General features: G+C 43.6%; 1 long non-coding RNA gene across 1 annotated transcript; it reads right to left on the bottom strand.

Annotated features, from left to right (window-relative positions):
- Window positions 1-10254: 10254 nt before the first annotated feature.
- On the bottom strand, window positions 10255-12813 carry LOC112829529 (uncharacterized). The gene is made up of 3 exons (XR_003209722.2): window positions 12694-12813; window positions 11513-11642; window positions 10255-11210 (listed from the first exon to the last, which is right to left on the bottom strand). It is a non-coding gene; the product is annotated as an uncharacterized lncRNA (long non-coding RNA).
- Between the last annotated feature and the right edge of the window lie 468 nt (window positions 12814-13281).

The following is a 13281-nucleotide window of genomic DNA, read 5'->3' as shown; positions in this document are numbered from 1 at the left end:
AATGTGATGATATTGTAATCACAAACACCATTCAGGTGGTCACTAACGTTATCTTAACACTAGATCCTGGGCCCAAAAGCTCACTTATTGTCCTGCATCTTGAAATGACCTCTCCTAGTGCTCATCCCAAGCTGCCATGGCTTGCCTGGGACCTGGTTTCACGACAGGGAGGCTTCCCCTCACCAGCCTGCCTCAGCTGACTGGTAATGGCATCTTGAGTAGCTGTGTTGGGAAGGATGCTGAAGGCCAGCCGGCACGTGCATCACAATCCATCAGCAATGTCTGAGGTGGATACAGGCGCGCAGCGTCACCACACGTGTGCCTCCTATATATACCAAACAGAAGACGCAAAGGCTTGTCGCTCTATCACCTTTTCCAGGAATTGCACCACTTATTTCTTTCTTTTCGCCTTTCCACCTTTCTCTTACTACCTACTGGTTCTATCTAATCTTTTATGAAGTGTCATCCCCCTATTATGTCTCCCAAGGATATTTGTGTGTATGAAGGGCTTCTTGAAAAGAGAAAGGCCTTCAACATCCCCCAAAGATGAATCTTTAATGGTGAATTAGAGCACAGTGAAACTTAGTCATTGAAGTAATTTGGGGGCCCCACCTTTTAAATCACACCTCAGAGATAGCTTCCTTTCCTGCTTCTACAGTCAAAAGGATACTCGAGCAGTCGATGCCTCCTATGATGGCACCCTCCCAGCCTGGACGGGCCCCACAGCCTGCTTGGGTCACGGGGCAGGGCTGCCCTGAACGTGGGAAAACCCAGATGGATGTCGACCCTGGTGAGAGGAGACTTCCAGGACCACTGGCTTCCCACTTCATTTTTCTCAAACCCCCATCTCGTTCCTACCTAACAAACAAGGCAGCCTCTGGGATGTAAAACCCCTTTTTTGGGGGGGGGCACCTGGGTGGCTCAGCCAGTGAAGCGTCAGGACACTTGATCTCAGGTTCATGAGTTCAAGTCCAACACCCATGAAGGACTTGTGCTATTTCTTCCATCTCACATACATAAACTAATGCTCCTCACACACTGTCCTTCTCTCAATGATTTCTTAATCTTAAAACTGACTTTCTTGGAAGGATGCCCTTCCATTTTGTTTGTATTCTTAGGTTTTTTTTTTTTTAAGATTTCATTTATTTATTTGACAGAGAGAGACAGTGAGAGAGAGAACACAAGCAGGGGGAGTGGGAGAGGGAGAAGCAGGCTTCCCGCGGAGCAAGGAGCCCGATGCGGGGCTTGATCCCAGGACCCTAGGACCATGACCTGAGCCAAAGGCAGACACTTAATGACTGAGCCACCCAGGCGCCCCTGTATTCTTAGGTTTTTAAAATAATGATTTTGTATTATTAAAAAAATAGAGGGTTTATTTGTTCATTTTGTCGGGAGGCAAGGAGCAGATTTTTGAATAGCTTTCTCTGCCTTCATCTTTTACAGCAGAGTTATTTCCTGTTCGCTTGAGTTTACTGGGTGACAGCTACATATAGTTTAAGGGTATTTGTCCTCTTGTCCATCGCATTTGGTCTGATTAATCTATTGGCATAAATACAAAAAACTTTGCCTACATCGTTTGAAAGACTTTGGAGTTAGGAGCCATGAAAAGTGAGTGGCAAGAGCCCAACAAATGGGTCCAAAAAAGCTGGATAAGAACAGCATTTTTTGTTTGTTTGGAAGTAAAACTATCTCATTCTATTTGTCCTAAGTTGCCTTTTTCCTTCATGTTTTGTTGTTTGTTAGCATCTCTATTGGTTTTCTATTGTTGCATGACACATTATCAGAAACAACACCAATTTATGATCTCGAAGTTTCTGTGGGTCAGGAGTCTGGATACGGCTTCACTAGGTCCTTTGCTCGGGGGCTCAAACAGGTGCAATGCAGCCAGGGCTGGGGTCTCACCTGAAACTCAGGGTCTTCTTCCAAGCTTGTGGTCATTGGAAGAATTCAGTTCCTTGCAGCTGCTTCTTCAAGACCAGCAGGATTTTCTCTGATCTGAGGGATGGTCTAAGACGCTTTAAAAGCCTCACCTGCTTAGGTCAGGCCCATGCTTTAAAAGCCTCACCTGCTTCAGTCAGGCCCACCCAAAAAAATAAACCCTCTATGAGCTTCCATTTGATTAACTCAAAGTCAACAGATTATGGATTTGAATTACAACTGCAAAAACCCCCTCACCTTTGCCATATAATGTAACCTCTCAAAGGAGTGGTGGCCATCATATTCCCATGTTCCACCCACACAAGGGGAAGAAATTATACAAGGGTCACTGGAGGTCATCTTAGAATTCTGCCTATCACATCGTATTTTTACACTGAGCCATCATAGACAAATGAGAAAATACAAGTAAGCAAAAAGAAAAAGTAAATAATTGGAAATGCTACCATCTAGAGATAACTTCTCTTAAGGTGTTGACTTAGCCCGCTACACCGTTTCTATATGAATATGTATTTTTTTTACTGGGATTAGGGCATACATACTATTCTGTTCCTGACTTTTTTCCATTCCAACATGTTTTGAAAATATCTTTCTATATCCACACATAACGATCTATTGCATCTACATTAAAGGTTGTAGTATGCTCCAATTTATGAAACTACTATGATTTTTTTAAGTAGTCTGCTATTTGGGGCAGGGTAGGTTAAATAAACTTTTTATTTTTGAACAGTTTTAGATTTACAAGACAGTTGTGAATATACGGAGTATACAGTTTATAGGACAGAGAGTTCTTATATTCCTCACACCCAACTAAGTAACAGTTTCTCTTATTATTAACATTTTACCTTGCTATGGTACATTTTTTACAATTAATGAATGTCTATTGATAACATGATTACTAACAAAAGTCCACACTTTATTCAAATTTCCTTGGCTTTTACCTAATATCCTTTTCCTGTTCCAGGATCTCATTCAGGACACCATATTACATTTAGTCATCATGTCTCCTTAGGCTTCTCTGGCTGTGACAGTTCTCACGCTTCCCTTGTTTCCGATGATCTTGACAGTTTTGAGGAGTACTAATCTGATCCTTTGCAGAATGCCTCTCAATTGGGATTTATGTGACATTTTTCTCATGATTCGACTGGGGTTATATTTTGGGGAGGAAGACTACGGAAGTAAACTACCATTTTCATCCCATCATACCAAGGGTACACACCATCCACACAACTCATCACTATTGACGTTGACCTTGATCAACCAGCTGGGGTTGTTTTTGTCGTGTTTTTCCACTGTCAAGTTTCTCCCCCCTTTCCCACTTTTCCCCCTTTTCCATGCTGTACTCTTTGGAAGAAAGTCACTTTGTGAAGCCCACACTTCTGGAGTGAGGAGTTTGCTGCCCCGCCTTGAGGACAAAATACCTACATGAATTATTTGAAATTCTTCTGCATGGCAGATATGTCTCTTCTCCTCCACGTATATATTCAATCACTAATATCAGTATGGAGTTGTGGATATTTATTTTATACTTTGGGTTATAATCCAGTATTACTTTATTTTGTTCCTCAAATTGTTCCACTTTTAGCCATCGACAACTCTTTCATTTGGCTCCTGCGATTCTTCACTCTTCACAGACTGCTACCGTTGTGGGTGTGGTCCTTGTTTCTTTGAGTGCTTCCTTACTTTCTGGCCTGACACGATGCTCCCGGTTTATCTTGTGTATTTCCTGCCCCAGTCCTAGAATCAGGGGTCTACTAGTCTTTGACACTTGGATCATTTCCAGGATTTTTTTTTAACACTTTCTAAACAAGACTGCAATGAACATCCTTGAAAATATATAAACGGGTATATTTATCTGACGATTTACTTTGAATTATTAAAAACAAAAAGGCAGATCCAGAACTTATATAAAGCCAGTGAAAGGATTTTGACCTAACCTCCCTCTGTGTGCCACTTTGGAAAATAGGCAGTTTCTATAAAGTTAAATATACATTTCCTATATGACTAGCAATTCCTGTTGCAGATATTTACCCAAGAGATATAAAAACATGTCCACTAGAAACATTAGTACCAGATATTCATAACAGCTTTATTTATAAAAGCCAAAAATTGGGACAGTCCCAGTGTCCATCAACAGGTGAATGTATAAAGAAATTATAGTAAATCCAGACCGTGAAATATCACTGAGCCATGGGAAAGAAATGAACCATTGATGTGCCTAACAATACAGAAGCATCTCAAAAATATCCTAAGTAGAAGAAGCCAGACACAAAAGAATACATCCAACCTGGTTCCATTTGTATGAAATTCTAGAACATGTAAAACTAACCAATGGGGATAGAAAACTAATAGTACCTGGGGTGGGCGAGATGGGTGGGGGGAGACTGGCTGCAATCTCAAGGGAATTTTTTAAGGTAATGAAAATATTCTAGATCCTGAATGTAGTTGTGGTTACGTGGGTTTATACATTTGCCAGAACTCTGAACCGTGCACTTAAAATGGGCGTGTTTTACCATATGTAAATTACACCTCCATAAAGTTGATTTAAACAAAACAACAAACTGAGTCCAGATTGCAGAAGAAAAAAAAAAAAAAACCCTGCTTTGAAGGGAGTAGGCAGGGAGGGAGGCAATCGCCCTGGGGCGGGTCTTCTCAGGGAAGGCAGTCGGGCCTCTGTTGCCTGTCTCACCCAATTCACCATCTACAGACTCTAATTCTGGTTCTGCCATGTGCCCTGCCCACTCCTCGACTTCTGCTGAATGCCAGAGGGCATCTCGCAGGCTGAATGAGTCCAGCTGCAGGGCTTGGGCTTGGAGAGAAGGAGGCTGCAGGCGCCAAGGGTACCCCCACACCCAGCAAGCCCGGAGGCTGGAGACGCCCTGTGCCACATCTGCTTGTTGGGGTGCCGGCAAAGGGCTGTAAAGTGTCGGGACCCTTGGCAGCTCTGCGGCAGAACACTCCCTGACAATTTGGCAAAAGTGTGGGTGCCTCACTGCCGATGCAAATGGACAGAGGTTTATACAAGGCCACTTAGGGTGGGCTGCCGGCCAAGGAGTGAACTTCAGGTCCTGGCCCAACCAGCCGCAACATGATACCTCAAAGAGGAGGCAGCACCGGGAGTTGGGGAGACAGCGGGTCCAGGTGACACAGCAGGAGGGGCTCTTGGAGGCCACCGGAGAGACCAGGATGTGAGACTCCGGTCTTAGGGACGTGACTGATGGTCCCCCTCCACCTAGGGGCAGTGGTGGTAAGCAATGACCATGACCAACTTTTGGAGATGTCAAGAGGAACCTTAGCAGCGTGGAAGAGTGGGACATTTGTAACAGACCAGATCTGCCGCCAGTTAAGCAGAATTTTAAGATCTGAGGTATTTATGCAACCAAGCTCACTCATTCCTGCGTGAACCTTTGCGGAGGGCCTTCGATGAGTCAGATGCTGTATTAGTCACTGGGGATTAAGCAGGGGCAAAACAGAAAAATCCCTGCTGTCATAGGACTCTCCTTCGGTGACAGCTCTGTGCTGTCATTTCACCCGGAGGTGGGTGCTTTGGAGGAAGACAGGGAAGGGTGAGGGGAAGGGGAGAGCCACGTCAGTGGTGCTGGTCAGGCCCCGTGGAGGAGGCGACACCTGAGCACCGCCAGCTTTGCACCCACGGGCTGGAGAAGCCTGGAGCAAACGGGTTACTGGTAAGCTCTGAGGAGGGCAATTTCTGGGTCAAAAAACAGAATCACGTTAAGGCTTTTGATAATACTGCTAAGTTATCCAGAGAGTTTCCTAGGTGGCCTTCTCAAAGGAGAAATGCTATGTGTTTTAGGAGTACTTCGGAGAGTTTAAAGAGTATGTGTGCGTATGTGGTGGGGCAATGCCTCCTTGCTCAAATGCCATCTCAGAAGGCACAGTTCAAGTCCATTGCTTCCCATTCACGCCAGCCCGAAGATTTTAGGAGCTAAACATCCTAGCAGCTGAAAACACCAGTCGGAAAGACCCGCGTTTCTAACCCAGCTCTGCCACTCATCTGCTCTGGTGCAACTTTGAACAACTTTGCCTACAGCTATGTGAGCCTCGGTTTTCTCATCTATAAAATGGGCTTTCTAAAATGCTTAGCTCAGAGGGTTGTGTGAGGGTTAAACAAAGTGATCCAAATGAGGCGCTCTGCAGAGCACCCAGCACAGAGTAAGTGGCCGTGCTATTCATTCTGCAAAGTCAGCTCCTGACCTGGGGGTCAGGAGCAGCCCCAAGCACAGGGCAGTGTGCTCCCTCACGGACACAGAGATAGTGTGGGCCTGCTCTGCACCTGCTTCCAGCTATCAGGTCAATCGTTGAAGTTCAAATGTTGTCCACTAAGGTTTTCTATCTGGCTAAGATTTTTCTACCCAGGTATGAGCTAACCCAACCTTAAAAGACCCCCGAATGATGTATATATCCGTGTCTGTGTGTGCATGTATGATTTTTTTTCTCCTAGAAAGGAACAAGGATTTTTCCACACACCCCTTAGCAAAACCAGCTGAACCGAGTTAACTCAAACTTCTCAAAAACAATTCACCTCTGCACTTAGACCAGAAATGGAATGTTTCAACCCTAAACTATCCTTGTGGGGGTGTGTGTCTGAAAACCCACAAATGATTTGAAACAGGGTCAGAGTGAAATCATCATGAGCCTGAGCACATTTCAGCCACCAGACGTGGCAAGTTTTCATTGTTTACTTGCATCTGTTTGTGGTTTTTTTTTAAACCCAAAATGCAGATACAGCCATTATTCCACTTGGAACTCAGACATGAAATGTTCTGCCTCTGCTCTCCTCACATACTTTGTATTGTAACATCAACTTCTCACACCTGCTCGTGTCTCTAATTGTCCCAAGGTCCCTGGACTCAGCAATCACACTTCAGCACTTCCTTAAACTTAATACTGAAAGATGTGCTGCTCCCTCATCCTCCCTCCCCACCCCTCCCTACCTCAGGGTGAGGTGTCCACGGCAGGAAACCCTAATCTGGAAAACCCTTCTGAGCCTGAGCTGTCGAGCACCCGCTCCCAAATGCTGATCTGTGAACAAGTTTTCACTCATCCCTAGTGGGGTAAGATAAACAAGAATGATACAGAGAGGTTTTTGTAACACCAAATGTATTCCACGTTTAACTCGTAAATCATGTCCTTGTTACTTTTTGTTTTCAAATATTCTTTTATGAAATTTAGTGAAAATAGATGGAGGTTAGTTGTGGTTTGTTTTTTTTTTTTATACTGTCCTACTTGGCAAAATAAAAAGTTGGCAAACTTAGGCTCATCTCATACATTTTGAGATCTTCCTAGTCTACAGGCTACACAAGTCTAGGAATCACCTGGAAAAGGAGCCAGCCTAGGGCAGGAACTGAGGGAGATGTGCGTGAACCGGATACCTGCTCCGTGCTAGGCTCATGCAAGCCATTTCCTCCCACCCTTGCGACCACACTGTGGCGTGGGTGACAGCATTTTCATGTGATGACTCAGGAAAGTGAGGCTTCTTGTGGGTTAAGTGACTTGCCCAAGGCCACTCAGCTAGGAAGGGGGAGGGAGAAAGCTGGGATTTGAACGCAGGCTGCATCCAGCAACGTCTGTTCCTGCCTTCCCTCGCGCAATGGTAGATTCAGAAAAACATCTAAAATTGACGTGGTGAAGAGTCTTATTCAGAAGACTCTGCAAACAAATACATTCATACATCAAAAACAAACCCTTCCATCCACTAACACACACACACACAGAGAGAGAGAGAGAGAGAGAGAGAGAGAGATGGACTACAGTATTTCATGGTCGATGCACTTTCAATAAACACAAGGGCTGAAATTAAGAAAGTGTTAAGTGCTGACCGGTCAGGGACAAGCTGATTCATAACGCGAAGGGGCAGGGGCGGGTTCTGAGCACATTAACCGCCCTCTTCGGACGTCCAGTCCTCAGAACAGGAACCGGACGCAGCAGCGGCTTCCTCATTACCAGACAAATGTAAAGAAAGTGACAGTCTAGGAAAAAACAAGAGTGATTAGGGGATGGAAGAAGCCATGAGTAAAGATGAAGAAATAATTATACAGCTTAGCTAACTCATAAATCAAGGACGATCATTCCATCTACAAGCACCAGCAAGGTGAAAAGAACCAAAGCGAAAGGTCGGCTCTTTAGTGTACATTTAAAAAAGGAAACAATGGCCGGAATTCAGAGAGTGTTAAAAGCCCCAAGTCAGGGACAAGAGGAGTCACTGTGAAAAATCACCTCCCCAGGGGAACTGGCCAGAACCCCAGGGGGTTAGAGACACGAGCAGATTGGACAGAGGTGCGGTCAGAAGAGGCGCGGTGGGGAGCAGCCCCCTCTGGGCCCTGCAGGACGATGATCGCCCACCTGCGTTTGTTCCCCTACTTCTTTTACACCTTCTCTCCCTCCTCCTCCACCTCAGGAAGATAGGATGATAAATCCAGGAGGAAAACAGAGTCAACAAATATTGCGAGGTGTCATAACATTAGCCTGGCTGGGTTTGATTGGGGGCCGTGACAGAAGAGCACTAATTATCTCCGAGAGGCAGTCCCATTCCAGAATGATCCTGGGGACGGACGGAGCAGGCCCTCGCAGCTTTCCCCTGGAGCCCTGCCGGGGATCAGGTGACCCAGGCTTATTTATCCAAAACCAGCTGTCACAGGATTAACTGCTAGCTCGAGAGGGGTTCCCCATCACTTCAGGCGGAGGAAGGTGAGATTTGGGTAGAGTGTCAGCCTCCATCAGCCTCTGGAATCTTCTGCCTTTTTTTTTTAGAAACCCCTAAAAATGCCTTAGAAATGCCTGGGCCCTGGTTCCCAGAAGAGTATAGAAGACCAGGGTTTTTGTCTGCTTCCCACTGGGATCAAACCGTTTGGGCCAACCTGTGAAGAAGAGATGCTTGTCCTGAAAAGCCTCACTGAGGAAAGCAGGACAGGTGGCACAGGAGGTCAAAGGTTGAAATGTGGATTCCGAGGAGAGTCTGGAGCTTGGAGATGTGAAGGGAGCAGGTGAAGGGTAGCTCCTTCTTGTGAATACACAGAACCCAGGGCAGGAGAGGAAATGGACCAAAAGCAACAGAGATGGAAAAACCTAGAAACCTGGTCAAGCTTGTATTACAAGGACCTCATTTCAAGTTTCTTGCATTGTCCTGCAAATCACTGGTATTCCACAAAGGTTTATCATCACAGTGCAACTAAATAAACATAAAACCAATGGGAAGATAGAAAGGCTCAAAGAATCACAGGAGTTAACTAAGGCACAAGGTGTATGTGATAAGCATACTGAGGGCAGGGAAACTGACTACAGATCCTAGAGAATGTTCTCCCCATGCAGCTCTAAGCATTTAAAGGATAAACGATGCCAGCTAAAAAGTCAGGCATTTTAAAATAGTGACATCCCTCATAAGGAGCAGTTCCATCTTTTTTTCAATTTCTCTCCTTGGTCTCTTTGTGATTTTTTTTCTCCCTCATAAAATGGGCAGTCCAAGTTTTTAATCTGACCTGCTTCTCAGAATGGCCTGTTGGCTTTAAATGAGCTAAAGGGAAGTAACAGAATACCCTAGTTTGGAACATCATGTCCAGGCATCGATTACGTGGCCAGCCGGCCCGAGGGGCAAGTGGTTGCGCCCTGGGCTCTTCATCTCAGGGACCACCTTTGCGTGGCTGCATTCATTCGCCAAACCAGCAGTCACCAAGTACGAATGGTAGGCAAGGCACAGAGCTGGCCTCTGTGGGAGAAACAAAAACACACAGGATGCAAGAAACGGAGGTCCTTGAGGACAGGAGGGGTGTAGTGTTTGTCTGGGTTTTTTTTTTCTATCCCTCCATAACTACCCCTAGGAAGAGGGACACTGCAAGCTACCATGAGTCATTTACTAGTTAGTATAAATGAAGGCTCAGAAATGAAGTTAGTGTAAGGGTTGAGGGACAGAGAGAGAGAGAGAAAGAGCAAGAAGACACAGGTCTGTAGGAGGGAGCACCATCCAGGGTACAGAGGGGAGGGCCATCCTGGGAAGACCAGAGGAACCGAAGACAAGCCATATAACTTCGTTAACTAATGAAACACGTACACACGTGCACACACACACAGAGGATAAAACTGGCAAGGCCCCTCACTGGAACCGGGGATAAAAGATATAAGCCCAAACCCACAGGGTTACTGTGTGCATTCAAGAGCATGGGAGGCAGACAATTGTGAACAAGGATCTGTAAAACCATGTGACAGTTGTTACAATAAAGTTAAAGAAAGGGATAATGGGTGCAATTTTTAAATGAACCATGGATTAGATAATGGATCTGTACCCAAGTTAAAAATCCTGACTTTGACAATTGTACTGCAGCCCTGTAAAAGAGTGTCCTGATCTTGGAAAATATGCACTGGAGTATTTCCGGGTTAAAACAATTGTTTTAAAGGCACATACATATACAACATCTGAAGAGCACAGAGGATGGAAGACTGACCCTAAGGGGGTGAGGAAGAGAAGGGGGAGAGCGGAAAGAGGCTTCACCAAGGATTTGACAACTGAGTACGGTGTGAAAGACTAAGGGGTTCACGGAAAGAAGGGTTGGAGAGCAGGCATGCTGGGCAAAGGTCACGGCATGAGCAAAGGTCTGGCTCAGAAGCATGGAGCATGGCCCACTTGGAAACCGTAAGGAGTGAGGCCTACTTAGAGTTTCCAGCATGTGAGGAGGAACGTGGATGAACAGACAGATGGGACAAGACTCCGAAGGGACTTGGCGCTAGTGCAGGGCAGGTTCTGAAATTGGAAAGTCAAAAGAAATTCCTTGTAGGCACAATTCGCATCTGCAAATCAACCACTCTCTGTCCTGTGAGACAGAGAATATGCATGTAATGTGTGCAAAAAAAGGCTCAAGACCATTTTGAAGAAACAGTTTTTAAAATCAGGTCAACTGAGCCAAGAAGAGCTCAGAATTGGGTTGGGTGAACTCGTTTCACAAAAGTTTATGAGCAACGACTCTGTAGGCATTGTGCCAGGCCCTAGGGAGAGAGAGACGAAATGATGTGGTTCCCAGCCTCAAGGTAGATCACAGGCTGATAATCAAGAAGAGCTTCTTAGACAAAGTAAGTTTTGAGTGGGAGAAAGGGGATGTGAATTAACAACCAGTCAGGTCTTCTTCCAGGCTACCGTTGACCTCTACCACTGGCCTCTACTGTGGTTGGTACTCAGGCATCAGTGCACGGATGCTAGGGATGGAAAGCCCATTTGGTAGCCTTCTAAACTGGATATGATTGACCTCTACCTAGCCACAGTGACGAATCTGTTGGAGGAATGTAAAAAAAAATTTTTTTTAAACTGGCCAAGAAAATTAGAGACTAATTTCATTCATGCACATAGATGCAAAAGTCCTAGAAATTGAGTTCAGCCACGTATAAAAAATACATGTTATGATCAAGCTAGGTCGATCCTAAGAATGCAAGAGTGATTTAACATTGGAAAAGCTATTAATGTATAAAGAAGAAAAACTGTATGATTATCTAAACAATTGTTGAAAAAAACATTTGCTAAAATTCAGCACCAATTCATAATGAAACTTCCTACCCGATAGAATTTTTTTTTTACCAAATAATTACAGCAAACGTCATTCTTGAAACATCATTCTTCGAGGTGAAATGTTAGAAGCATCCCTTTAAAAATCAGGAACAAGACAAAAATGTCTGCAATTCTTCTTTCCAGCATTGTACTTGAGGTCCTATCCAGTACAATAAGAAAGGAAAAAGAAATTAAATGTATAAGTTTTGGAAAAGAAAAAAAACAAGACTGACATTATTATAGATAATATAGTTGTTTACTAGAAAACACAAAAGACTTTATAGATAAGTTACTGGAGTTAATTTTTTTAAAGCTTAACAAGGTGGGTGGATAATATGAACTGATTGCATTTCTAAACTCCAGCAATAAACAGTTAGAAAGCATAATTTCAAAAGATGCTAATTATAATAGCAACCAAAATTAAGGTACTTAGGAATAAATACGATGTAAGGTGTGGAAGACCTTTATAAAAAAATTAGCTTTATTGAAAGGCATTAGATAAGACTGAAGTAAATGGAGAAATGAACCATATTCATGAATAAAAAGTCATAACATGAAAATGATGTCAATTCTCTTTCAGTTGCTCTACTGAGTCAACTCAAGTCCTTATCTCAAGAGGGTTTTTCAAGTAACTTGACAAGCTAATTCTAAAACTTATATGGAAGTGTAGAGTCCTAACAGTAGTCAAGATATTCTTGAATAAAGAATAAGGTGTAGGGACATTTTCTACTATATATAAAACATAATATAAAGCCACAGTAAGGAATATAGTGTGGTATATATACAGGGACAGACAAATTCTCCAAGGGAATTGAACAAAATACTCCAAAGCAAACCTACCTGAAACCTTGGAAAACCTTATGGAAACTTGATTTATGACAGACATGGCACAGCAGACCACCAGAGAAAGGATAAATTATCCATTAAATGGTGCCCACAATTTATTGTTCATGTGGGGAGAGGGGGAAGAAGATGGATCCCTATCTCACACCATATCCAAAAATGAATTCTGTGTAATTTAAAAGCAAAACATACAAGGCAACGCTTTTAAGTTTTTAGAAGAAAATATAGAATTTCTTTATGAAATCAAGAAAGAGAAGGATTTCTTATACAAAGTAAAAAATGTACTAACCATAAAACAAAAGACTGACATATTAGACTATATTAAAAATAAGAACTTCTTTCATCAAAATATATCTTAAATGGGGCACCTGGGTGGCTCAGTTGGTTAAGCGTCCAACTCTTGATTTCAGCTCAGGTCATGATCTCAGGGTCATGAGATCGAGCCCTGGATCGGGCTCTGCGTTGGGCATGGAGCCTGCTCAAGATTCTCTCTCTCCCTCTCCCTCTGCCCCTCCCCCCTAAAAAGAAGATATATATAGATATGTTAAATAAAGTGAGAAGGCAAGCCACAAAATGGGAGAGGATGTCTGTAATGCATTAACTGACCAATGAATATATAAGAAACTTTTCCTATAGCTATCTGCAAGCTCATTTCCTTGTCTCTTTCAGAACCTTTACTCAAATGTCATGTTTTTAATAAAATCTTCCCTGACCACTATTTTAAAAACTGCAAGTTCACCACCACTCCTGGCCCTGCCTATTGTCCTTTCCTGCCTTATTTTTAGCCGTAACACTTATCATTACCATACATACTATATATGTGACTAAATAATTTGATTGCCTGTCTCCCCTTCTCCCCAGCAGACTGAAAACTCTGAAATGAGACAAGGAATTTTGGTCTATTTTGTTCACTGCTGTGTTCCCAGCATATAGAAGAGAGCACATAGCAGGTGCTT

The sequence above is a fragment of the Callorhinus ursinus genome, unplaced genomic scaffold (genome assembly GCF_003265705.2).
Source record: "Callorhinus ursinus isolate GAN/ISIS: 27379988/994484 unplaced genomic scaffold, GSC_fseal_2.0 scaffold21, whole genome shotgun sequence".
NCBI lineage: Eukaryota > Metazoa > Chordata > Mammalia > Carnivora > Otariidae > Callorhinus > Callorhinus ursinus.
This window is presented reverse-complemented; position numbering and strand designations above follow the sequence as displayed.